At 44.8% G+C, this 24409-nt stretch overlaps 1 protein-coding gene across 1 annotated transcript in view; it reads right to left on the bottom strand.

Annotated features, from left to right (window-relative positions):
• The window catches only part of DOCK11 (dedicator of cytokinesis 11), a 186329-nt gene that overhangs the window by 139345 nt on the left and 22575 nt on the right, over window positions 1-24409 (bottom strand). The window lies entirely within an intron of this gene.

Raw genomic sequence — 24409 nt, 5'->3', positions numbered from 1 at the left:
CTGTTCACTGGGTAACCAAAGAGGACAAAGTATGGACATTTGTGTGCCTGGCGCAGGCCCGGGCCTGGCCGAGCGTGGCTACTGGAGGTGCTCAAGCCTCTGGGCAGGCGTGAAAGGGTGGGGTCCTAGGTGACAAAGTCAGGGGATCCCTGCCAGACTTCTGGGGGACCTGGCCACTGAGAGGAGGGCCCCAGCCTGAGGCTAAGGTTACAAGGAGCAGGGTCGGTGTCGGGAGAAATCCAGGCTATGATTTGTTAATAAGAGTAACAAGAGTGAGCATTTACCAAGCCCTTTCTACAAGTGTGCCAGACACTGTGCCAAGCGCTTTCTCTGTATTTTCTCATGTAAGCCTCATAACCACCCTAGGAAATAGGCTTGATCTGGGGCGCCTGGCTGGCTCAGTCTATAGAGCGAGCATGAATGAAAGAATGAATAAAAAAATAGAAACAGGCTTAATCTTTGTCACCATTGGACAGATGAGGAAACTCTGCACTCAACACTACGTAACTTGTCTGCCTTCCGAGCTACAATTCAAACCAAGGTCTGTGACTACAAAGGCTCTGTTCTTTCTACCTCACACAGCCTCTCCTCTCCCTCAGAGATACACAGAGATAGGAATATGCAAGACACTGAACTTGGAAGAGGATCCCACCACCCACCTTCCTATCATTTTTTTCTTTCACTGAACTTATTAGCACCATGTGATATAACACCTACTTTACCTCTCTGCTTATCTGATGGTGGAGATTTCCCTTTATTTGGTCGCTGTTCTAACCCCAGCCCCAGCAATGGCACTTGGCACACGGTGGCCATCCCATTGTTACTTGTTGGATAAACCCTGAGATATTTAGATTCATTGGAGCTACGTCCCAATACACTATTCCAAACCAAGGTGGGTGTATATTAATGCTTCCTGATAACAGTGTTTTACTAAATCAAATTAAAATTACTTAAAATTTTTATTAAAAAACAACAGAAAGTAAACCTGAATACAACATACACTGAAACTTAGTATCATAATGGAAATGGAATTGTATTTGCGTACACAGTATTTGAGGCAGTCTCCAGTATGGCATATCCACACAATCCTTTGTTAACAGGGTTTTTTTTTTTTTTTTAGTTTTTATTTAAATTTCAGTTAGGCAACATACAGTGTAATATTAGTTTCAGGTGTACAATATAGTGGTTCAACACTTCCATACAACACCTAGTACTCAGCACAGGTGATGCCCTCCTTAGTCCCTGTTCCCTATTTTCCCCATCCCCCCACCCCTCTTCCCTCCTTGTGTTCCCTAGAGTTAAGGGTCTGAGTCTTGGCTTGTGTGTCTCTCTTTTTTTCCCCCTTGGCTCGATTGATTTGTTTCTTAAATTCCGCATGTGAGTGAAATCATATGGTATTTGTCTTTCTCTGACTGACTTATTTCACTTAGCATAATACACTCTAGGTCCATCCGTATCATTGCAAATGGCAAGATTTCTTTCTTTTTGATGGCCGAGTAATATTCCATTGTGTACATTCATCCCCATCTTCTTTATCCATTCATCTGTCGATGGACCTTGGACTGCTTCCATAATTCAGCTATTGGAGATAATGCTGCCATAAATGAGAAGTTTTTATACATGGTTCACAATTAAGTCACTGCTATATCCCAGTGCCATATCCGAAGAGCATTTCAGAGTTTCCTCTCTAAGATTACTTAGATTAAACCACTCTGACCAATAAACATCAGTATTCAACAAATCTAAAAGACCCTAAAAAGAAGTAAGGAAGTTCCTCATGAAATTAAAAATGGACCTGCCGGGATGCCTGGGTGGCTCAGTTGGTTGGGCGGCTGCCTTCAGCTCAGGTCATGATCCCAGCGGCCTGGGATCGAGTCCCACATCGGGCTCCTTGCTCGGCAGGGAGCCTGCTTCTCCCTCTGCCTCTGCCTGCCACTCTGTCTGCCTGTGCTCGCTCGCTCTCTCTCCCTCTCTCTCTGACAAATAAATAAAATCTTTAAAAAAAAAAATGGACCTGCCATATGATCTAGCAATCCCACTTCTGGGTATATAGCCAAAGAAAACAAAATCAGTATCTCAAAGAGGTATCTGCATTCCCATGTTTCTAGCAATATTATTCACAAGAGCCAAAACAGAGAAAAAACTTAAGGGTCTCTCAATAGATGAATGGATAAAGAAAATGTGGTATATACATATATTGAAATATTGGGGGACCTGGGTGGCTCAGTGGGTTAAAGCCTCTGCCTTCGGTTCAGGTCATTGTCCTAGGGTCCTGGGATCGAGCCCCGCATCGGGCTCTCTGCTCAGCGGGGAGCCTGCTTCCCTTCCTCTCTCTCTGACTGTCTCTCTGCCTACTTGTGATTTCTGTCTGTCAAATAAATAAAATCTTAAAAAAAATATTGTTCAGTCATTAGAAAGAACATCCTGCCATTTGCAACAACATGGTTGGACCTGAAGGGCATTATAAGTCAAATAAGCCAGACAGAGAAAGACAAAAACCTCAGGGTATCATGGATAAAGATCTCTCTCTCTCTCTCTCTCTCTCTCTCGTTCTCTCACACACGTAAACACACATACCCAGAGGAATATTACTCAACCATTAAAGAATGAAATCTTGCCACTTGCCACGACACATATGCGTCTAGAGTGTATGATGCTGAGTGAAATAAGTCAGAGAAAGACAAATACCATATGATTTCATTTCTATGTGCAATCTAAAAAACAAAACAAAAACAAATTCCTAAATACGGAGAACAAACTGGTGGTGGCCAGAGGGGAGGAAGGTAGGGGGATGGGTAAAAGCAGATGAAGGGGATTAAGAGGTACAAACTTCCAGTTATAAAATAAGTCAAAATATAGTATATGTAATATATATTTTATATATATTATAAAATATAAAATAAGTCAATTACAGCACAGGCAATAGAGTCAATGCTACTATAATAAGTTTGTTTTTAACAGATGGTAACTACACTTACCACGGCGAGCACTTCATAATGTGTATAAATGTCAAAACACTATGTTGTGCACCTCAAACTAACACGTTGTGTGTCAACTGTACTTCAATTTAAAATAATTAAAAAATTTAAGGGGCACCTGGGTGGCTCAGTGGGTTAAGCCTCTGCCTTTGGCTCAGGTCATGGTCTCAGGGTCCTGGGATTGAGCCCCGCATCGGGCTCTCTGCTCAGCAGGGAGCCTGCTTCCCCCTCTCTCTGCCTCTCTGCCTACTTGTGATCTCTGTCTGTCAAATAAATAAATAAAATCTTTTAAAAAATTTAAAAATTTTAAAAAATGTTTAAAAACCTCCCATTGGGGTAGAGCCAGAAAGGAGGACAAAGACTTGATAATCGTTGAAGCTGAAGATAGGTGATGAGTACCTGGGTTTTCATGTACTCTACACACACACACACACACACACACACACACACACACAAATACCGTATGGTATCATTTATACGTGAAATCTAAAAAAAGTAGAGCGGCGCTTGCTGGGGGTGGGAGATGAGGGAAATGGGGAGCGATTGGTCAAAAGGCACAAACTTCAGTTACCAGATGAGTAAATTCCGGAGAGCTAACGCAGAACATGATGACTACAGTTACTAAGTCCACATTATGTACTTGAAATTTACTAAGACAATAGCGCTTAAGCATCCTCATCAAAAAAATAAAGTATGCACGGTGATAAATGTGTTCATTAACTTGACTGTGGTAGTCATTTCACGGTGTATACATATATTAAATTATCACAGTGTACACTTTAAATATGTACAACTTTCTTTTTCAACTATACCTTAATAAACCTGGGGGAGGGGGGGAATCCTAAGGAAGATATACTTCAAGGCTTAAATTTGAATTTGTGGACCCACAAGATCAAATCCAGCTGATCATCCCCTATCATGTCTGTGAATACAAAATGAGTTGAAACAGAAGAAACAATTCCTATTCGGGGAACTCAGAGGTTTCCTGATAGTAAAGTTTGAGCCCCTTGTCAAGTAAAGCCCATCTAAGAAGGCAAGCCTTAGGCACTGAAAACAATTTCCAAGTCTTGCTTTTGGTGCCAACTATCCTCTCAATGCAGATTGCAAAAAACAGTCCTCAAATTTCAATGTTTAACCTGTTGAGTTAGCATCTGTTAATCTCTCTCTACAATAATTTCACAAATACCTGCTCCAAGTAACTTTGAAAAAGAAAAAAAACATCTGCCTTCAGCTTCCTAATGTGGTTGTCAAATTAAGCTGGAAAAAGCCTATGTCCAAATGAATCACTTGTTCAAACATACAGCAGAATATAAGCCTTCCAAAAAACAAACCCTCAGCTCTCCCTATGTTTTGAAAGCCTTGTATTCATGTTCTAGAAAACAAGGTTTCACTTTTCATTTATAACTGACAAAACTAATGGTGCCTGGGTGGCTCAGTGGGTTAAGCCTCTGCCTTCGGCTCAGGTCATGATCCCAGGGTCCTGGGGTCGAGTCCTGTGTCGGGGGGGTCTCTGCTCAGCAGGGAGCCTGCTTCCTCCCCCCCCCCCCCGCCTGCCTCTTTGCCTACGTGTGATCTCTTTCTCTCTCCCTCTGTGTGTGTCAAATAAATAAATAAAATCTAAAAAAAAAAAAAAAAGACTGACTAAACTAAGCATTCTGCGGGCACCTGGGTGGCTCAGTCGGTTAAGCATCTGCCTTTGGCTCAGGTCACGATCCCAGAGTCCTGGGATCAAGCCCCACATTGGGCTCCAAGTCTGCTTCCCCCTCTCCCTCTGCCTGCCGCTCCCCCTGCTTGTGTGCACGCTCTCTCTCTCAAATACATAAATAAAAATCTTGAAAAAAAATAATAAACTAAAAATTCTGGGTCTTCACACTTACTTCCCTTGTCAGAAGTAGCTCGATTGTAGAAAAAGTTGGGGTGGCTGTCCCACAAAACTTACCCTAATGGCAGATCTAGGCCTGTTAAGTCAGGCTTCATCTGCTTCAGAATAAAAAGAGGAAGGACTAACCCTCCCCCAACCCAGTCCCCTCCAATCCCAGTCCTCACAGGCCTTAAAAGCACAATTCAAACTGGAAGTAGAGGAAAAAGGCTATATTAGGAGTCAGCACCCCAACAACCACACCCTAAGTTTCTCTTCCAGTAGAATTCATTGGTAACTCTCTTGGCATCAGAGACAAGGAAAACCTTTGACACTTAGAATCATCACGATTTCATGGTGGCTCTGCCCTGTGGTCCAGAACACGTCTCTTGTCTAACTTTGCTATTCAACTTTCCCACTGGACTACGAGACTCACAGACAGGGTTTCCCTTAATAAGCTTCCCTCACACACAAAAAGGATCTCTCTCCCAGGTTCGCAATTTTTCCCTCCTGCCACTTTGTGCCCCGACTGGCCGAAGAAGGTGCTTTTTCCTCAGTAAAGAACTCTGTGCTGGGGGGCCTGGGTGGCTCAGTGGGTTAAAGCCTCTGCCTTCGGCTCAGGTCATGATCCCGGGGTCCTGGGATCGAGCCCCGCATTGGGCTCTCTGCTCAGCAGGGAGCCTGCTCCCTCCTCTCTCTCTGCCTGCCTCTCTGCCTCCTTGTGATCTTTGTCTGTCAAATAAATAAATGAAATCTTAAAAAAAAAAAAGAACTCTGTGATAACAAATGGTACTTCATAAACATTCAAGTTATAGGAAGGTCCCACTGGGTTACCTCTTTGTGGCTCCGTAGCAGCGTTCAGTAAAAGGCAAAAGCTTTTCTACAATCTGGAGAAAAGCAAGCATATGTTTCTGCCTTCTCCTCATAAGTAGTGACAGGAAAACCGTCAACCTAAATTTGGAACCTACTCGGTTTTTACCATAAAGAAAAAAAAAAAGCCCCCAAACGGTCTGTCTTTGAATGTTCTTGCTCATGGATTCGGAGGCTCTCTTGAAGTAACTTGCTAGTGATTTATTATTAATTTTTTTATCTTATCGTTTCACTTGAAGATCACTTTGCGGCCTTCAGAAAACATTTCCTTTTTTTTTTTCTAAAGATTTTATTTATTTATTTGACAGACAGAGATCACAAGTAGGCAGAGAGGCAGGCAGAGAGAGAGAGAGAGAGGAGGAAACAGGCTCCCCGCTGAGCAGACAGCCCGATTCGGGGCTCGATCCCAGGACCCTGGGATCATGACCTGAGCCAAAGGCAGAGGCTTAACCCACTGAGCCACCCAGGTGCCCCAGGAAACATTTTCAATACGCATGCTACCTTGTGTCTTACTATAACCTGCCAAGTAGACAAGGAAAACGCCATCATTTCAACTTCCTACTGAAGAAACAGGCTCAGAGGCCTGATGAAGTTCAGCTGTCCACCATCTAGGAGGAGAACCGGGATTTGAATCCAGGTAATCCAACTCCTGATTCTCTTTTTAGCAGTGTTTTCCAGACTCAGCTTATTCACATACAATCCTCAAGACTTTGCCGTACCTTCTGCACTCATATGCTTCGTATTTTTCTTCCAATCAAATCTCTTCTTCATTGAAATGTATTTATTGAAACAGTAAGCTATATATCACTTCCCCATAAAGGAAAATAAATCAGTATTTTCCTAAACCTTTTTTTAAAGATTTTATTTATTTATTTGAGAGAGAGAGAGAACAGGAGCAGGGCGAGGGGCAGAGGGAGAAGCAGACTCCCTGCTGAGCAGGGAGCCCGATGCAGGGCTCGATTCCAGGACTCTGGGACTCTGGGACGCTTAACCGACTGAGCCACCCAGGTGCCCTAATCGGTAATTTTCCAATCTCTAATAAAATATTTTTTCTGTTTTTTTAAAGGAAACTCTACCCCCAAAGTGGGGCTCAAACTCACGGCCCCGAGATCGAGTCACATTCTCCACCAACTGAGCCACCATTTATTGGTGCCCCACCAAGAAAATAAAATTTAAAATATCAATCTTTGTACTATGGTGTGGGACACAGGACACTCTTCCAGGCTTACTTAGGACCAAATCTAAATAGACTCGTAAACCCTAAAACTGTAAAGAAATGAAGAGTGAAGAAATGAAAGGGAAAAAGAGATGACGTTTTGATTTCTAACAGAGAGAGAAAGGACAAGCTGAAAAAGGAAATTCATCAGTACAGATCCAGTTATGGTCTACTTCTTGGTCCAAAGAGAAGAAACAACGGATCCTAACTGGGAATCACTGACAGCATCGAATATTTAGATTTTATGATTTTGTGGTGTTTTCTCCACATCTGCTATCCAAGAGGACTGATCTTTCATCATCTTAGCTGTATATATATTTTTATAAAACCACGCTTGTAATTCTAAAATATGTAAATATGTATGCACATGTATATATTCAACCACCCAACCACTGGTGTATTTTTTTTTGTAATTGAAGTGTAATTAACATACAATGTTCTATTAGTTTCAGGTGTACAACATAGTGATTCAACAATGCTATACATGACGCAGAGGAGTCACCATCTGTCACTGCATAATGTTACTACAATATTATGGATGATATTCCCTATTCTGTACCTTTGATCGCCAAGACTTATTTATTCCATAACTGGGAGTATGTACTCTTAACCTTTACTATTTCACCGACCTCTCCCTACCTCCCCTCTGCAACCACCAGTCTGTCCTCTGTAAATACAACCACTCATGTATTCAAAAGCTCACATTACTAGCAAGCCTATTTATATTATCATTAGAAACTTAACCACGTAATTTCAACTGTATTTAAAAAGCAATAATGATCCCAAGATATTTCTCTGCAACGATGAGGAATCAGCCTGGCTGCTTTCTGCTTTAGACAGGACATCAAAGGTCATTAGTTTACTGGTAAATCTTTTACTTTAGAAACTAGTTCTCCTGAAGAATTCTAAGAATGTCTCTTCTGCAAGTCTAAAAGTGAACACTGGCTTCACAGAATCCCTCCTATAGCACACTGGGAGGGAGACCAGAAAGCCGGGGGCAAGCTTCACCGTGGAGCCCAGCGCTCTTTCAAAAACCTCTACCACCACAACCATCCCCCTCTCCGAGGTAAGTTTCAGTGCAAGAGGGAGCATGGCAACAAGTGGTTTAGGAAACAGAATGACAGCCCAAAAGTCAGAAGCCCATTTCCACAGCATTGCGTTCGGACTACTGCTGCAATGGCATTGGACCATATTCTTTTTGAAAACAACAACAATCTTCGGAAAGAAGTAACATCCTCAAAGAGAGGGGGGGTTACTCAATGAATCTCTCCTTCCCAGCGTTCCTCCCAGCTCCAGAACCCCTCTCCCAGACCGCCGGCTCCCCTTTGGTTACAGACACGTGGAGCCGAGGGTGGAGGATAACTGCGGACAGTTATCTTACAATCCCACTTGACACTCAAAATGGCCACCGGGGGCGTGCCACTTCCGGCAATGCAGGAAACCGAGTGAGTGTGCGCTCTGTGGCACACTTCTCGAGTCCCTGCTGAGGTCCAGGCCCCGTGCCAGCACCTGGTGACGCAGAAATGACAGAGAACCAGCCCCTGCCTTTGACAAGTTCCCGGTTTAATGGGGGAGGGAGGTAAAACCCAAAACATTCAAGCTGATCCCAGACGCTATTGTAACTTCAACCCCACCCTGGCTTCTGTGCCCCCCTCACACCCTCTGACAGCCACATCTTCCAACAAAGGGACCGCGCAAGTGTTTTTGCACACTCACGGGCATAAGCCTGTACATTCACATTCGTGTCAATCAGAAAAATCTCCCTGTGTGGGTACATGCGGTCTCTGACCGTTTCATCTTGTCTTCTGCTTTTGTTGATAAAACTCTGGAACAGCAGAGAGTAGGTGACTGTCAACAGTGGCCGGACGAGGATGAAGAGAAGTGACAGGTGAGCCACAACTGCAGACTAGGGATTTCGAGAGGGCCCCACAAGGCACAGAACAAAGGAAACCTATCTGTAAGAAACGTGTTCATAAGGCTCGAATAAAGAATATTTGACTTTTTTATGACCTTGTCTTCTCTAAATCCCTTGATTACCTTTCACCAGTTCTTTTCTTCCCCTCTTTCCCCAAAGGAACTCCCAAGTACCAAAGAAGCTTTGAATTAATAGAATCTGACAACTATGCTGGGGGAGGGATGGCTATCTTTCCAGTTAGCACAACCCAACTTGGCAAAACAGACACGACCATATTTTCATAAAGATTGTTTTTCAGGGCCAATCTTGGCACAAAAAACCCACAAATTGCCTTCAAGACACCAACTTTTCTTAAAGCCAACAACAAAGGGGGAAATGCTACTTTTCATGAGCCCATCGTGTCACGCTCATTCCTAATCCACACCTTGGCTCATGGGATTCCAATCTCCAACCTCTCTTGCCTACAGCCCTGACTGTCTTTACCTACTACTGGTGGCATTTACTCACAGACACCACGGAACTGCTTTGTGGGGGCTTTGCATAGGTTTCTCCTCTGCGAGATCATAAACTCCTAGAAGGGGGAACTGTGCCTTATACTTTCTCTACCACTTACACTGAGCACGACCATATACCAAGTTCAACCTTTTATATCTTGTTATCTCACTGGATTCTTTCCAAAACCCTGCCAAGGAGAGGGTTTTTTATGATGCCCATTTTACAGATGAGGGAATTGGGGCTCAGGTAGGTCCCGTGTCACACAGTAGTGAAATAGGATTCAAACCTATTATCCAATGGAGCCCAGAACCAGTCTTTTTTTTTTTTTTGAGATTTTATTTATTCACCTATTTGACAGAGAGAGAGAGCACACACAGGGGGAGAGGGAGAGGAAGAGGGAGAAGCAGGTTCCCTGCTTAGCAGGGAGCCCATGTGGGGCTCCATCTCAGAACCCTGGGATCACAACCTGAGTCAGAGGCAGATGCTTAACCAACTGAGCCACCCAGGTGCCCCCAGAACCAGTCTTAACCATGACACACATAAACCGATGTGCACTGAACTTAACAAACACAAGACATTCCCCCACCACGTTTCCCTTCCTCGGACGGACTTTGCATTTTAGGATTTGCTAAAGCTTACTCAAACTATGCTATCATTTTTACCAAAGTGAGATCTTGCCTTCTCATTGCCCGGATGATGCTGAGCATGACTGGCTTGGAGAGCCGGCAATGTAATTGGATAAGGAGTTTTGCATTTCTGAGCTGTTGCTTCCAATTTCGGAGGAGGAATTAGTACCTCAGGTCTTTTACTTTGGGGAAAGGAGTTGGCAGGTTCAACTTCAAGTGAATAAGAATCAAATTACAAAAAAAAACAACAACAACAACAACAACAACCCAGAACAACATCAGTAAGACACTGTCACGGGACCATATCTAATTCATCTGAGTATCCTCCACAGAACCTAGGAGAGAGCCGTGAGAACTACAAAGCCAGAAGTTTCTGTGGTTCTCGTGAGGGATAACCAGCTGAATAATACAAAGAGACTGATCTGACGTGTATGCCTTCCAAGCCAAAATGGCAGCACATGAGGAAAGCTACCACTTTCAGGATGAATTTTCGGATCTCAGCTTTAAATTTAGGAACAACTTGCTAGTAAGTGAGATTTTAAAGGTATTTAAATCCAACACAGAAAACACCGAGGAAAAATAAAACTCATTTTCTCTCCTCTTTCGAGTTTGTGTCTAGGGAGGAAACCATTTAATTTTTCTGTACTTTTTAAAAAACTTGATGTTTAAGTAAGCTCGACATCCAACACAGGACTCGAACTTACAACCGGAGATCAGGTACCACGTGCTCTACCCACTGAGCCAGCCAGGCGCCCCAGGGAGGAAACCTTTTTAAATGTCAACGTCCTTCCCTTTTCCAAGTCTATTTAGCTATTCATGTAAACTCAGGAACTATTTTTTTTAAACCTATGAAGAATTTATATATTTTTTCAATGACAAAATAAACAGGTCTGTATATATACTATGATTAGTTCACCTCGTTAACAAGTGTTTTTCATTATAGCCAACTCAACTATTATGCAAATCATTTAGATTATCTGCAAATGAATAAACAGAATTTTATTGCACTCCATCCCCCCGCTCCGTTACCTTCATTTTATCTTATCCCGTAATTATAACTTGACTCAACTGGCTGGCTGACAGTTGGGAAAATTGATTTGCATTCAATCACTCCTGACTTTTTGTGTTCTCTCTGTGCTAATAAGCATGTAAATGACTCAAAGAGAAGACAAAAAAGGGTAAAAATGAAGAGAAAGCCTTGAATAAATTGACAGAATGGCAAAGTACCGTTTTAAAACCAGAAGAATATTTTGTTTCTGTTCTTTAGCAAACTACTGTTGACACAAAGAAAAAAAATGTGCCTTTACTGTACATAGCGGCTTTCCAACAAATGAAAGAGTTTAATGAGTCCACACAGATACCAAATTATTGCAGAAAAATCATTAATGCAAGGAGAAATTAGACTATCCTCATTCTGTGCCCATCAAATAATATAATATTCAATAAAAATACACAAACTTAAAAATAATGTATACAGGGGCACCTGGGTGGCATAGTCAGTTAAGTGTCGGACTCCTGGTTTCTGCTCAGGTCATGATCTCAGGGTCCTGAGATCGAGCTCCCAGGGGGCTCCACACTTAGTAGGGAGTCTGCTCGAGATGTTCTCTCCCTCTGCCCCTCCCCCTGCTCCATGTGCATGCTCGCTCCCTCGCTCTCTAAAATACAGAGAAGCTTAAAAAAAAAAAAAAAAGAAGGTCCCATTTGTGTCATTTAACACAGCAATGCAAGCCTATTTCATTACAAAATCTCTAGAATCTATAAAGCAGCCACATGACACTTTCGACTCTGGACCCGGCCATTAGTCTACTCAGCCCATTAATTTGCTCCTGACAATGAAGTAAGGAAAACCGGGAGACCCCCATTGTGAAAATCAACCTTGAAAAGGGGCAAAAGTGCATCTTCCTCCAAATATTTTCATTTTTCATAATCGGTCTTATTGGATCTATCTGCTAACTGAAATTCTCTCTGCCTTCTTGAACCTACCAGTATTTTCCATCTATACCACTTCATGAGAGAATATATTCTAAAAGCTATTTCACGTAAACGAAATGATAGCTCCTTTGATTTTTTTGAAGGTTTACATCTTTAAAAAGTCAGGAGACACCTCATTGCTTGGCGTAATATTCCAGTATATGGCAACCCGATTCATGTTTATTCTATCTACCTGCTTGGATAAAACAGGGGCACCTTCCTTAGCTATGTTCTGTCTTTTGGTGAGGTGAGGAAGGCGTCTACAGGCACCTTCCCAAAGCCCTATCAGGCACACTGTCCTCAGTGTGTGGTCTACAATCACTCCCATGTTGCTTTAGCCGAGTGTAATCAGTACAGCTCCCAACGCTTGGGCTCTCTCAACTCCTGGGAAAGGGTGTTAGGCCAAAACCAGCATCCCTTGGGTAAACATCCCTTGGCTCTTCAAGCTTTCCTACACATCTTCCTCTAAAACAAACAAACAAACACACACCTGCCTGCCCTATCCATAATCTTTGCTTCCTTCTTTAAACCAATTCCTTCCCTATGACAAACGCTCTGTCCCCAGAGATATCATTTACAGTAAGAATCACAGGGGTTGACCCCTAGGAAAGATTCTCTGAAGGTCTTAAGTAAATAACCTTGAGGGGATAAAAAAAAAATTCTAGAACTGACTGTGATAACGGTTGCACATATCTGTGAATAAACCAATGGCCTTGGAAACATACACTTTTTTTTGCCACTGCTGCTATCTTTTGTAACTTTGTAGGTATTTTTTCCTATGCGTATTCTAAATAGTTGTACGCCATCATACGCATGGGAGAGTTATTTCGTGTAAAATTTGTGTCCCACATTTTCACATAACATCATTGCCTGTGCATTTTCCACATTTCTTAAAATTACTGAAAAATATAATTTTCATAACCGCAAAATATTCAGTCCTGGGTATTCACTGCATCACTCGTGTAATTATTCACCCATTGTGGGGCATTTACATTTTTTAAAAATTTGTTTATTGATAGTTTTTTTCCTTTTTTTTGAGTAGTTGACACACAATGTTATGTTAGTTTCAGGTGTACAACATAGTGATTTGACAAAGTTTATACATTATGTTCTGCTCACTACAGGCATAGCTCCCATCTGTCACCATACAACGCTACGACAATATATTCCCTATATATATTCCCTATATTGTGCCGTTTCGTCCTGTGACTCCCATAACTGGAAGCTTGTTATCTCCCACTCCCCTTCACCCATTTTTGCCTGACCCCCTACCCTGAAATACACACTGTAATGGTGAGTTGTATGGTATGTGAATTATATCTCAACCAAGTCATTAAGAAAGCTAAAAGAGAGGGGCGCCTGGCTGGCTCAGTCAGTAGAACAAGAGGCTCTTGATCTCAGGGGTGTGAGTTCGAGCCCCATGTGGGGCGTGGAGCCTACTTTAAAAAAAAATAAAAAGAAGGCTAAAAGAGGAAAAAATAACATATCCGGTTTCACTTCTTTATACCTAAAAAATCCCTCCAGTATTTACCAAGAGATGAACTCCCAGAACACAAGCACCAAGCAGCTCCTCAGTAGAATGGGTAGATTCCACTGACTGGCCTGCCTGTTACAAAAGTGAGGCTTCCTGCCCCATCCTTCCCTGAGGACTCTTTTGGAACTCTCTCTCTTTTTTTTTTTTTTTTTAAGATTGTATTAATTTGTCAGAGAGACGGGGCACAAGCATGATGAGCAGCAGGCAGAGGGAGAAGCAGGCTCCCTGCTGAGCAGAGAGCCCGACGTGGGACTCGACCCCAGGACCCCGAGATCACGACCTGAGCCGAAGGCAGACACCCAACCGACTGAGCCACCCAGGTGTCTCTCTTCTGGAACTCTTCTAAACAGAAATACAAGAGACACAGCGGGCTACAAATCAGAAAACAGACCAGCAAGAGGGCGGCCCTGTCCTTCAGGAACTCATGGGCTTGGGGGCAAGAGAGACCCCTAAAATATGATGAGGTAAGGGCTGGGATGGGTGCCACAGGGTGCTGGGGGGATCCAGGTAAGGGAGAGATGAGTCCCACTGGGGAGGGGAGCTCAGAGAGGAGGTGGCGTGTGTGCTCAGCCTCCAGCCCTGAATAAAAATGCCCATGGCAGACAAGACGAATACAGGTGCTACAGGCAAAGGAGAGGGGGTAAGTAAAGGCATGGAGGAATAAAAGCCTGGGTTCAGCGAGTCGGGGGACCGACAGAATGGGGAGAGATGGCAGAGATGAGCTGGAAAGGCACATTTTTGAAGCGCCACGTGCACAAAGGCAATGAGTTGGACTGTTTCCTGGTGTAGGTGAGGGGGAGCCAGCAGAGGCTCTGAAGCAGGGGAATGACACGAACAGATGTTTTACTCATATTTATGCGCTGAAAGCCAGAAGGTCAGCGCTAATGGAAATTAATCCATAAAATGACAGCATAGGCTGAAAATTTGCCCCATTGTCTACATTTTCCAGGAGCAATACACTGAATTATGGAAAACTACTCATTAGAGTTGTGTACGAAACTACGGAGGAAAAATAAAACTGAGGGTTCTGTTTATGCAAAGAGACCTTCTTTTAAAAAGAGAGAGCAATACTTACGTCTTCCTCCTGTGACAGAGATGAAATCAGCCTGAACATTTCATTTTGGGGGAAAAAAAAAATCAGCTGCCAGTCTGCACTCGGTTCGTTTCCAACACCTTTGCAATGGCTAATCGGATCCAAAATAGTTCAACTTCAGATGAAATTTAAGTTGGATTGCAGTATTTCTTTGTTTAAAGTCCAAACAACGGCTCACCTAGTCTGCTGTTTAGCAAGCGGTCAAACTGTTTAGCAGCGAGGCTTCTGAGATCCGGCCTCCACACCCAGCCCCCAGCCAGGGTGGGCAAGGGTCCCAATAGGGCCCTATTACCCCAGCTCTGCTAATCCTTCCCCTCTGCGAGTTTTCCTCCCAACCCCACCCCCTGACTCCATGAAGCTGCCCATCTCTCTAGGCACGGATGGCCACTCCCTCCTACCCGGAGCTACCCAGGCCCTCCAAGCTCCTCAAACCCACGGCTAACACCTGTACTTCCTTCCCCAGTAGTCCCATCTCAAGGCACTAAGTGGCAGTTCCTGTCCCCTTCCCCTTCTGTCTCTCTCCCCACTAGAATTAAAGCTCTGTGTTTAGTCTTTGTCTTTTTTTTTTTTTAAGATTTTATTTATTTATTTGAGAGAGAGTGAGAGCGAGAGCATGAGAGGGGAGAGGTCAGAGGGAGAAGCAGACTCCCCATGGAGCTGGGAGCCCGATGCCGGACTCGATCCTGACACTCCAGGATTATGACCTGAGCCAAAGGCAGTTGCTTAACCAACCGAGCCACCCAGGCGCCCTTTAGTCTTTGTCTTAATGGCTGTGTCAAGTCTGTCTTGAATGGTTCAAGGAGTAAACCACAAATCCGCTGGCCCCATCTCTCAGACCCTCTGCCTTAAGGTTTTCTGCCTCTTCCACGGGTTGCAGATGACGACCGAAATCCGCAAAGCACTCCTAAAATACACACGCGTCTCAGCTGCTGTCCAAAGGAGTCCCGCTACCGAACACTTAAACACCGTGAATCATCCCTCTGGACTTTCTCTTTTGGTCAATTCACAGCATCGTGGAGGGCACCTTCCCAAAACCAGACACACCCACCCGAAGAAACATGGGGTCCGGAGGGAGAACATCGTTTCTGTTAGGCATTCGGAAATTAAACCTGGAAGTCGATGATGACTCAAGTCAAAGGCCATTTGTGCTGGTGACAGTGTCCCCGCTGCTGAACTTCGTCCTAAACGATCTCTGTCTCTCTGTCCGTCCCTCCCGCCCGCGAGCTCCGATTCATTACTCTGCGAGCTGAGTGTGCCCACGGGCAGGTGGATTTTCAGGCTTCTCCCCCCACCCCGCCCCAAAACGAATCCAAAGTGCACACGTGCCCTGTCACACGTGCCCAGAAGCACTAGCAAGAAGCACTCCCCCACCCTCTTAACCAAGTGCCCCCCACTGGGCACTGCCAGCCCTCAGCCCGTACAAATGCTGCCAGGGAGCCTTTAGCCTTAGACCAGCCTCATCTCCACAGACCTCCACCTACAGCAGGTGGCAGAATCACCATCATAATGACGAAACTAGGTCCTTCCCAGGAAACATCCTCTCGACCTTCTTCCCCAGTACATTCTTCAGCTAAGCTAGCATAACCCTTGTACACCCTCTCAATACGATGGCTCATTCCTGCCTTGGTTTCATTTTCAATTCAGCCTGGCCCCCATGGCCAACAGCCCCCTCACTAACCCCGTGATCATTCAGAAGAACGCCCTGCCTCTTTTCCTTTGCTGCTGCTGGAGAAAATCCTGACTGGGAGCTTGGGGGGGGGGGTTCATTTATAAGGATACAAATCCTACTCAGCCCCACCCTCAAGGCTTTCTGTGAGTGTCCTGTGACCTCTACAAGGACAGGCAGGACACTTGAGGTTTCGCGAAGGGAAAATGCCCTTGCTCACACAGCGGCGTCTGGATTGATTTGCATGGCCCGATGCAAGGGCTCTAGGACCGAAGCAGATGTCCCCACACTGATGTGGGAATATCACATTTATTTGGCACACAATGCCTACTTGGGTGCCACGTTCTCCTTTCCTACACGGGCTCCTAATCTGGGGTCTTACGTGATCCCTGGACGGGATGGGGAAACTAAAATTCTACAGAAAACGGTGTAGATACTTTTTTTTCTAGGAAAAGGCTCCAAGGGTTTTCCAGAATCTCAAAGGAGTGTGTAACCCAAGAAAGGCTGCCTCCGTTTTATAGATTTGTTGGTTTATGTCATTATAAAGCAACGCATGTTCACTGAAGAATTTTCCATCCAAAAATATAAAACAGAAAATAAAAGTCACTTGGAATCCCACCATCCACAGACGGCCGCCATCACTATTTTGATGCCCCTCTACCTCTTTGCTGTATTTTTCTCCTTCCAAATTGGAATTCTACTCCTCTTGATTTCTGATAGCTACAGTTTTCCAAATAACATAAGAGAAAGCCCAGAGTATAGAAAATTGGGAATTAGGGTCCAAAAACCCCACTGATTTCCATGACACAGCCACCCATAAACCATTTACTGGGCACCTGCTCTGTGTACAACATACTACCCCAAAAGTCAGAGGTAAATCCTTTTCTGAGTTTCTCACACAAGGTGTTAAAAATTCTAGGGATTTCAATAGGCAATGTGAAGCTCTAGCCTTACAGAGGGAACACTTTATTTATTTATTTATGTTTATTTATTTAGAGATGGGGGGGCAGGGGGAGAGAGAACCTTAAGCAGGCTCCACGCCCAGCAAGGGGCTCGATCTCACAACCCTGAGATCATGACCTAAGCCGAAATCAAGAGTCAGATGCTTAACCGACTCAGCCACCCAGGTGCCCTGGAGGGGGAAAATTTAAAGTGACAGGACCTGTATTATTGGGGGGGGGCGTGTGCGGGGAGACAAGGCAGCTGTCAACAAGGATGTAATTATAGAATTGATGAAATGCAATAAACCATTCAAAGTCAGGTGTTTTTGTGTTTGTTTCTTTTTAACGATAGTTTTCCCTTACAGCCAAAATGCGGACTCTCATCTAATGATAAAAGACATCCACAATGAAAATAAATACGTGTTAGGTGGGACTGCAGAGGAAAATCCGGGGATCATCATGACTCATGAACTCATTCTGAGAACCGTTCCCTGTGTTTTGAGCAGTGAGGGAGTGTGGCCTCCAATGCTGGTGACTTTTCAAAGGCCACCGCTGTTTGCATGTGGCCTTCTGCTGTGTTTAAGGGGTAGGATCAGTGTAATTACTTCCCCACCACTGCTTACATTCTTTCCAAGAAGATAATTCTGGCAAAACAGGATTATTGCTTCTCTCCTTTAATCTATAGACAGAGGATGGGCCCAGGGAAAAAATTCTTGCCCTTAAAGTCTATGTTCTATCCAATGCCATTTTCATCCTGCATTTAAATAATATGCCATTTTTGCACAGGAAACCGAATCAATCTCTTGGCAGAATTCAAAGCGGTACCCAGTGAAATGCTTAAAAGCTTTCTGTCTCAGTCACCCCCTCCTCCTTGCTAAACCACCAGGTCTTTTCCTCTTTCCTGTGACCATCGGAGGCTTCAATCCACGTCTAGGCGGGTGAGTTTCCTAGAACTCTGGAACACGCTGGTTTTGCATGGTAGAAGCCACAGCCTCAGGCTAGGTCAAAGGCTGGCCTTTGCTACCGTGTAAATATGACCCAGGAGCAGCCACTTCCAAGCCTACAATGTGGTCACCGAGTAAATGGGCAGAGGAAGGCTCTGGCAAAAGCTCGGCATCTTCCAATCCCTGGGGGACCTGAGGCCAGAGCTCCCTTTGCAAGGCCCTGGGAGCGGTCACTGGACAGACCCGGCTGAGAGCAAGAGATTAGAACCCTCACCGTTTCTTGTCTAAGGAGGCCTTGAAAGGATGTCTAAACATGACGCCGCTCTGGGGCTCACTGTGAAGCAGGAGGAAAGAGCAAAGACTTTGAAGGCCTTTCTGTATGCTTTTCATAAAACCGTGGCCGGCAGCCAGACCTGCTGACCCGAGGTCCCTGCGGCCTGGCCAGCAGCTGCTCCCATGATGTGGTCACAGCCGGGGAGGCACCGCGCTGCTGCGGAGGGATGCTTTCCTCTACCGAGAGGGCTTTCTGATGTCTCTTCTGTTTGTGTACTGCTTAAGGCCCTGAGATTTCGCTGGGGAAGAACGGGAGGTGTTACTGAACCGCCTTTACAGGAAGTGGCCGAAAGTGACTGTCATCTGTGCTGACAAGGAGAGAGTAACTACAGTCAAAGAAAAACATGAAAAATGTAGGTAATCTGAGTGGTGGAATTATGGGCCATTTTTTTCCTTACTTTTTCTTTTCTGTTTCTCCCCCCATTTTTCCAGCATAGACAAGTATTGCTGTTTATAATCCAAAAGCATATAATCAATTTTATGCGTTGGGTTTTTTTTTTCCCCACTATGGTGAAACAGACATGATCCAACATTGACCACTTGAACCATCTTTAGGTGTACACTTCTGTGGCATCGAGGACACTCACGTTATTGTGCAAACATCACCACTGTCCATCCCTGGGTCTTTTTCATTATCCCAAACAGAAACTCTGCATGCATTAAACACAAACCCCTCCTTCCCCCCTCCCCCCAGCCCCCAATCGCTGGTAACAGCTAATCTGCCTTCTGTCTCTTTGAATTTGCCTGTTCCGGATACCCCCTATCCACAGAGCCAAACACTACTTGTCCTCTTGTGTCTGGCTTGTTTCACTTAGCATGACGCTTTCAAGGCTCATCACGTTGTAGCATGTATCCGAACTGCATTCCTTCAAAGGCTGAATAATATTCCATTGTACATATACACCAGGTTGTGGGTCTCTGTGGATGGACATCTGGGTTGTTTCTGTCTTTTGACTATTGTGGAGAACGCTGCTGGGAACCTGGGGGTGCAAGTACCCGTAGCAGTTCCTGCTTTCATTTCTTGTGGGTATATACCTAGAAGGGGAATTGCCGAATCATATGGTAATTCTAAATTTAAGTTTTTGAGGAACTTGCCAAGCTGTGTTCCACAACGGCCACACCATTTTCCATTCCCACCGGTGGGGCACTGGGGTTCTAATTTCTCCACATCTTCTCTAACATCTATTAGGTGTTAGTTTTCATTTTTTCATTAAAGGTTTTATTTATTTACTTGACAGAGAGAGAGAGAGCTCAAGCAGGTAGAGTGGCAGGCAGAGGGAGAGGGAGATGCAGGCTTCCTGCTGAGCAAGGATCCAGATGCTGGGCTCGATCCTAGGACCCTGGGATCATGACCTAAGCTGAAGGCAGCCACTTAACCGACTAAGCCACCCAGGTGCCCCAATTTTTATTATTTTTTAAAGATTTATTTATTTTAGAGAGAGCAAGCAAATGGGGTGGGGGTGGGGGGCAGAGGGAGAGGGAGACAAGCAGACTCCTTGCTGAGCAGGGAGCCGGACAAAGGGCTCAATCCCCAGGACCCCGAGATCACGACCTGAGGCAAAATCGAGAGACGGATGCCAAACCGACTGAGCCATCCAGGCGCCCCCTTTTGTTTTGTTGTTTTTAGATAACAGCCATCCTGATGGGTGTGAGGTGGTAACTGGCTGTGGTTTTGATTTGCATTCACCCAATGCTTAGTGAGGCTGAGCGTCTTTTCCTAGGTTTAGTGGCCATTTGCCACATCTTCTTTGGAGAAATGTTTATTCAAGTTCTCTGAGGCTTTTTAAATCATACATTCCGAGCATTAATCCTTTATCAGATATATGTTTTGCAAAAGCAAATTTGTGTCCTCTGGTACACAAAAGCTTTTCATCAACTTTAATTTTTTTTAAGTAAGGATTTTTATTTATTTATTTGACAGAAAGAGAGAGAGAGAGATCACAAGTAGGCAGAGAGAGGGGGGAAGCAGGCTCCCCACTGAGCAGACAGCCCAATGTGGGACTCAATCCCAGGACCCTGAGATCATGACTTGACCCGAAGGCAGAGGCTTAACCCACTGAGCCACCCAGGCGCCCCCAACAACTTTATTTTTTAAAGGCTGTACAGATAAAATTTTTAGGGAGCAGGCAGGTAGCCTAAAGTATAGATAAAAGGAAGGGAATCCTTATACCTCTTTTGAGACATCCCTGGGTGGATGTAACAGGAACAAGAACTAAGATCTTCTCAACAAGTTAACAACTCATAACTCCTTCCCCAACATGGCTCCCCCCTGGGCAGCTAATGCTAGAGGCACTGATAGGCTAGGGAGTCACAGAAAGGGAACTCAGGCCGCGTGTGGTAGGTGAGCCCAAGGTGAGGCAGGTGGGAGAGTGGGGGGCAGCAGAATCCTGCAGACTTTAAAGGTTCCCCACTTCCACCCATAAGCTATCTTCCCGCTAGCTGGTTCTGGACAACATATACTCAAACTTCCAAACTTCTCACCCAGAAACGAAACACGCAGGGTTGGCGCTACTGAATGGAATGGAACATGTAAGTCATCGTTGTGAAAAGGGACGTCCGAGATCGGCTCCATTCTGCAGAATCAAACTCTCTGGAAGTGATTCCCAGCATCTGTCAGTGGCACACATGACCCTTCCTGGATCTCTGCCCTTGGGTTCTTTGCCCCCTCCCCACTCCCGTCCACTCCGACCTGCAAACTGTGGCTTCTAAACAGCTATTGGTCACGCAGGAATTTATTTTTGCAAGTATTCTGAAGTATAATCAATTTCTACAGGCAACAGGAAGAAGCAACACATCCTCATTTTCTTCTAGAATGGCCCTGAAACCATCCTCAAACCCCCTGAAATAGCAGTGCTTCAGTGGTTCCTGCGAAAAAATTAAATTTCAGGACCGTTCTGAGGCTGAACCGCTGAGTATCTTCAGACTAAAGGTTAGAAACCCTGTGTGGGTCCTGCCTATAAATTGTTATTTCCTGCTCTACAAAGTACGTATTTGCTATCAAAACCGATTTCAACTCTCGATCCCTGATCTAGATCACTCCTTTTTTCCTAAGCAGACTAATATCTGAAACTTTTCCTTTAACTAGGAAACATACTTCAAACCTCAGGGCAGGGGAGAGCATGAAATGAGTAGTGCACCTGCATTTATCTAGCAAAGAATCAAGTCCAAAGGGTATCTGGAAGGAGGCCTTCACCTAGACCTTCCAAAAGAGTTAGCTGAGAAATTTGTGTTGGGGGCACCTGGCTGGCTCAGCCGGTAGAGCAGGCGACTCTTGGTCTCAGGGTTGAGTTGGGTATAGAGATTACTTAAAAAATAAAATCTTTACAAAGAAAAAAAAAAACAGAGGCACCTGGGTGGCTCAGTTGGTTGAGCATCCAACTCTCGGTTTCAGCTCAGGTCATGATGGTCTTAGAGCCATGGGGTTGTGGGATCATGGAATCGAGCCCTGCATCTGGGCCCACGCTCAGCACAGAATCTACTTGAGTTTCTCTCCCTCTGCTCCCCCTACCCTGAGCATGAGCACTCTCTCACTCTCTCTCAAATAAATAAATCTTTAAAAAATAAAATAGAGAGGCGCCTGGGTGGCTCAGTGGGTTAAAGCCTCTGCCTTCGGCTCGGGTCATGATCTCAGGGTCCTGGGATCGAGCCCCACATCAGGCTCTCTGCTCAGTGGGAAGCCTGCTTCTTCCTCTCTCTCTGCCTGCCTCTCTGCCTACTTGTGATCTCTGTCAAATAAATTAAATCTTAAAAAAAAACAAAAATAAAAATAAAAAGTAAAATAGAATGAAATGAAAGAAATAAGAATAATAAAAGAAACTTACATTCAATAACTTTTATTCTTAGGACATCCCTTTTTGTACTTAAATCATCAAGGAACTAAAACCCTCGACCTCTTTAGCATATGCTCACATGCTCTACCTACAAAGCCATTTCATTAAGGGGGTGGTAAGAGGAAAGGTAAGAGTGGGGAAGGAAAAGTAGCTCTTCTCTGCCACAATTCTCGCACTTATTGCAAGTCTGCTAAGCTCCAAGCGCTGTGCTAAATCCCCTGCCTGTGTCACACCTCATTTAATTCTCACAAGAATCCTATGAGGCAGAAAATGCTATTGCTACTCAGATTTTACCAGGGAGAAAACCAAGACCAAAAGACGTTGGGCAACTTGCCCAAGTGGGTGATACAGTCAACACAGTAGGCTGAATCCTAAGTTGCCCCTTAAGATTCCTTCCCACAGTCTACTTGCCCGGTAAAATTTCCTCGCCTTGAATGTAAGTGGAACATAGGAAGATGATGAGGTGGCACTCCCTTGAGTATGTGAATAACAAATTGACGCCAAGTCAATCAAAAGGGAGATAGTCCTGGGTGGGCCTGGCCTAATCAGGTGACCCACCCTACCCAAGGGACCAGGCCCTTCCTGGAAAGAGTAAATCACCTGCTGTTTTTTTTTTTTTAGGTTCATTTATCTATTTTTAGGGAGAGAGAGTGGGGAGAGGGGAAAAGGGAGAGGAAGGAGGGGAAGAGGGAGAGAAACAGGGTAGTGGGGAGCCAGGTGGGGCTCAATCTCACAACCCTGAGATCATGACCGTAGTCAAAAACGTAGTAAGAGTCAGATGCTCAACGGACTGAGTCACCCAGGTGCCCCAACCTGCTGGCTTTTAGAAGTAGACTGACACGGTGAGAAAGGCTCACACAGCCAGGACCTGAAGGTGTCCCTCTGCAAGCTGACAGCCACGCCCACTTGTAGCTGAGAGCCAGCAAGAAAACAGGACCAATCAGTCCTACAACCACAAGGAACCAAGCTGCGCCAGCCTGAAGGAGCTCGGAAAAGGCCCCTGAGCTTCCAGATGACAACACAGCCCTGCCAACACCTGTGAGACTCCAGCTGAGACCTGCCCATACTTCTGACCCAAAGAAAATTATGAAATAAAGTTTTTCTAAGCTGCTAAATGTGTGGCAATGGGCTGAGCAGCAACAGAAAACGAATACAGTCAGGGGGCACCTAGGGGGCACCACGGTTAAGTGTCAAATGCTTGATTTCAGCTCAGGTCATGATCTCAGGGTTGTGAGATCGAGCCCGTGTCGGCTCAGTGCTCAGTGGGGACTTTGCTTAGGATTCTCGCTCTCCCTCTGCCCCCCACCCAGCCTGCTCTCTCTTAAAATACCATACCTAGTATAGTCAGGATTCCAGGCAGCGCTGTCTAACTCGGGCATACACGCTCTTTACCACCCCTGGGGTTCTTTGGTGGCAGTTTCACAAATTCCTAACCATTTTTTTTTAAATATTATTTATTTATTTATTTATTCGAGAAAGAGACAGAGTGAGAGGGCATGAGAGGAGAGGTCAGAGGGAGAAGCAGACTCCCCATGGAGCTGGGAGCCTGATGTGGGACTCGATCCCAGGACTCCAGGATCATGACCTGAGCTGAAGGCAGTCGCTTAACCAACTGAGCCACCCAGGTGCCCCCATTTTTTAATGGAGACATACATTTCATTGAACAGGAACAGTTATGATCTTTCTCAGGCTTCAGAAATGTCGTTCTCACACTCTAGTATACAGAAGGCGTTTTGCAATTCACGAACAGAACTACAAATGCAGTGTACTCCACTACAAGACGGTGAGAGGTATGTCGTGAAAACGTAAGCTGGGTGGAAAATGTTAAGATTGTATTTCCTAAAAACACCTTGTTTGAAGCAGGCTTGGCTTTTGCAAGGGCTCTGGGCTGGGCTGCTTACAAATATTTTCCTTTTGACTTACGCAGTGTGAGCTCTAAGACCTGTCATCTGGTGCCTCCAAGGAGATGACAACACATTACCTCTTTTAAGAGGGCCCAACTGAAACATCACTGAATAGGAGAAGCCAGTGAATTCTTTGCTGGAGTGAAATCCTTTTTTTTTTTTTTTTTTTTTAAAGAGCGAGCGCATGCGCACCATTGTGGGGAGGGAGTGCACAGAGGGAGAGGGAGAATCCCAA

The sequence above is a fragment of the Martes martes genome (genome assembly GCF_963455335.1).
Source record: "Martes martes genome assembly, chromosome: X".
Classification (NCBI taxonomy): Eukaryota; Metazoa; Chordata; class Mammalia; order Carnivora; family Mustelidae; genus Martes; species Martes martes.
The sequence above is the reverse complement of the archived record's forward strand: the minus strand, read 5'-3'. Positions and strand labels throughout refer to the sequence as shown.